This window comes from Dipodomys spectabilis, unplaced genomic scaffold, assembly GCF_019054845.1.
Source record: "Dipodomys spectabilis isolate Male_0828 unplaced genomic scaffold, ASM1905484v1 ptg000259l, whole genome shotgun sequence".
In the NCBI taxonomy this organism is placed as follows: domain Eukaryota; kingdom Metazoa; phylum Chordata; class Mammalia; order Rodentia; family Heteromyidae; genus Dipodomys; species Dipodomys spectabilis.
Genome location: NW_024870936.1, coordinates 449950 through 453121, shown reverse-complemented (window position 1 = coordinate 453121; position 3172 = coordinate 449950).

Sequence of the window (3172 nt, the reverse complement as noted above, 5' to 3'; positions counted from 1 at the left end):
CATCCCAACACCTCCCTAGCCCTTAGGCATTTCCTTCTTATCTGACCAGAAAATAAACTCCTTGGGGCTGGAGATGATTGAAACCTGGTGACCCACCCTGAGCCCAAGGATCTACCCGAGGCTGCTTCCCTCTGCAGTCGGTGACCACAAGGCTCCTGGATGTCATGAAGTTGCTGAGGGGTTGGTGGCTTGTTCCTACATACTGCCTTTATGCTCTGAAACTGTCCCCACAGAAGTGTGAATGGTTGGCTCCCTTGATCCAGGGACTCCAAACCAAGGCTTGCATGTTCTTCCTTCTTCCTTCCTTTCTTTCTTTTCTCTTTCTGTAATTCCCTCCTCCCTCTCTTTCCTTTCTTTCTCTCACTCTTGGGCCTTCAACTCAGAACCTGGGTGATGTCCCTGAGCCTTTTTCTTTTCTTTTTTTTTTTTTTTATGGTTGTGGGGCTTGAACTCTGAGCCTGAGCGCTGTCCCTCAGCTCTTCAGCTCAAGGCGAGTGCTCTACCACGTGAGCTACAGCGCCACTTCCGGTTTTCTAGTGGCTTATTGGAGATAAGAGTTTCACGGACTTTCCTGCCCAGGCTGGCTTTGAACCGCGATCCTCAGATCTCAGCCTCCTGAGTAGCTAGGATTACAGGCGTGAGCCACCAGCGCCTGGCTCCCTGAGCCTTTTTACTCAAGGCCAACAGACTACAACTTCAGCCACACATCCACTTATGCTGTTTTCTTTTTGTTAGTTAGTTGGAGATAACAGTCTTACAAGCTTTCCTGCCCCGGCCTTAAGCCTCTATCCTCCCATCTCAGCCTCTTAGTAGCTAGGATGACAGGTGTGAAGCATCAGCATCCAGCTCAAACCAAGGTTTCCTCATGTGCTGTGGAACCAGCACTGGAACCTTTCATTGTCTATGAACCCCCCGGAGCCTGGCTCACACTGTAACTGTTTGTTGGATAAATAAATGAGCATCTTCCTATGACAATACTACAGAAAATTCACATCTGATACATGTAAGCATCCTGGTGGGGGTGAAGCCTGATGTAGCTCTCCCACAGTTCTCCATCCTCCCTCTTCCCACCCTCCTGGTGCCACTGCACTTAACTGTTTTGGCTCCGAGGAAGTGAGCCACGATGGACTTGCTGGATTCCGGGGCCACTGGGATGCCTATCTTCTCAAAGATCTCTGTCCAGCGGCTGACCATCACTGTGGCACTCAATTCCCTAAACAGGTGTGAATGAGGTTGCCTTGAGCTGAAGGCCTGGCTGAAGTGGCCTCCTCTTCTCACCATGGGGCAAGCCAGGATTGTCTACCATATCCGCCACCCAAGATTCATGTTGCAGAGAAAGGATCCTCGAAGCATTTCGGGTTTCTGAATCTCCAAGAGTCCAGTGCAGGTGCTGGGAATCATCTCTGTTCACAGCTAGCAGGCTGGGGATGGTGAGGTCACAATCTCTGTTCTCCACGATGTCAACTGTGGTGGTCACCCTAGAGAGAGCAGGAATAGAATCAACACCTACCAGAGAAAGGCAGTCAAGGCATGATGTTCATAGCAGGAGACCATCTATCTAGGGAACTCTGCCTGTGCTGCTTTGAACTTCATTGTTTGGTGGCTGATATGGTCCATCTAATTTGACCCATAATCCCAGATGTTAGTGGAAATTGCCAGCTTCACGATAAAACCCTGGAAAACATGGTATTTAATTTGTCCCAACAAAGGGTTCCAAAGTCAGCGGTCCCCTTTTCCTTCCAGACAGCCTACAGCAGGTTACAGAAACTGGCATTCAGAGAGCCCTAGCTAACTGCCATGGCCTGATACCGAGCAGGCTCTGCAGGGGGAATGTACTTACCTAGCACTGCCCAGCTGGAAACTGCCCACGCGGTACACAGATTGGAGTTTGCAGGGCCCCAGGGATGATTGACCACTGGTACAATGCCCCAGGACAGAATCCATGTCACCAGTGGGGGCCCGGAACACCCTTCCCAGATGCCCATGGACACAGTCAATGCCCTGGGTATGGTTGCCATCTCAGCCTCGGTCATGATGAACCATGTGCCATGTCACACTGTTTGCCATTCCCCAGACTCTCCTATCCTCACAGCCCCTGCCCTACTCCCCCCTATCTAGTTCCTTAATTATGTTTGGCAGACACATTCCCAACCCTTGAATTAGCTCCAACTATACACATGAGAGCAGACTGTCTATCTAGAAGAGTATGGCTGCATTCACACTTGCCTCATGAGCCTTTTGGCTGAAGACAGAAGGACAGTTGTCCACTGTGGTCTGCAATTCGCACAGGCCTCCTAGGGGAGACCCACACAGGCCCAGCAGCTACTGTGGGCTATAGGAAAAGGGGAAGAGGTAGGTGGAAAGGAACGTCTACTGAAAATTTCCCCAAAGGAGCCATGAAATGGTGAAGGAGAAAACAAAAATTATGGCTGGACTCATACTTGGCATTGATGAGAAAAGAAGAACAAATACACACACACACACACACACACACACACACACACACACACACACACACATAAAATGGTTTTGCTCTTTTTAGACACAGTGACTTAAATATGTTTTCATTGTTCTCCCTGCTCTCCGAACACATACACATACACACACACACACACACACACACACACATTAATCCAGACCTGTGACAGAAGACTCCAAGCAGCACCTGCAATTTGCCAACTGATCACTCACCTGAGCACAGACAGGCAGGTATAAGGAGAAAGATGACCTCTCTCTCCTTCTTTCTCTCCCTCTCTCTCTCTTCCTCTCTCTCTCCCTCCATCCCTCTCTCTCTCTCTCTCTCACTCTCTCTCTCTCTCATGCATACACACACACACAAACGCACACACAAATAGACTCAGCAGTGTCTCTCCTGAGTTTGTTGGTTCCTCCTCTGGGACAAGGTACAAGCTGGACCACAAGGATTTCTTTGTCAAACTAGTGACTCCCACCCAAAGGAGCACCACTCTAATAACTTTCGTCTTTTTCTGGATCTAACTAAATAGGTGTGCAATTTTTTCAGTAATAGAAAGATTTTGACCACCATTTATAAAACTAGTATTTTCCAGTAACTACTTCTCTCTTTTCATGAGATTTTTAATTCATTTATATCATGTGTTGAAGTTTTCCTTTAGATAACCCACATTCAGTCTTCTACAAAGTGTAATTTGGA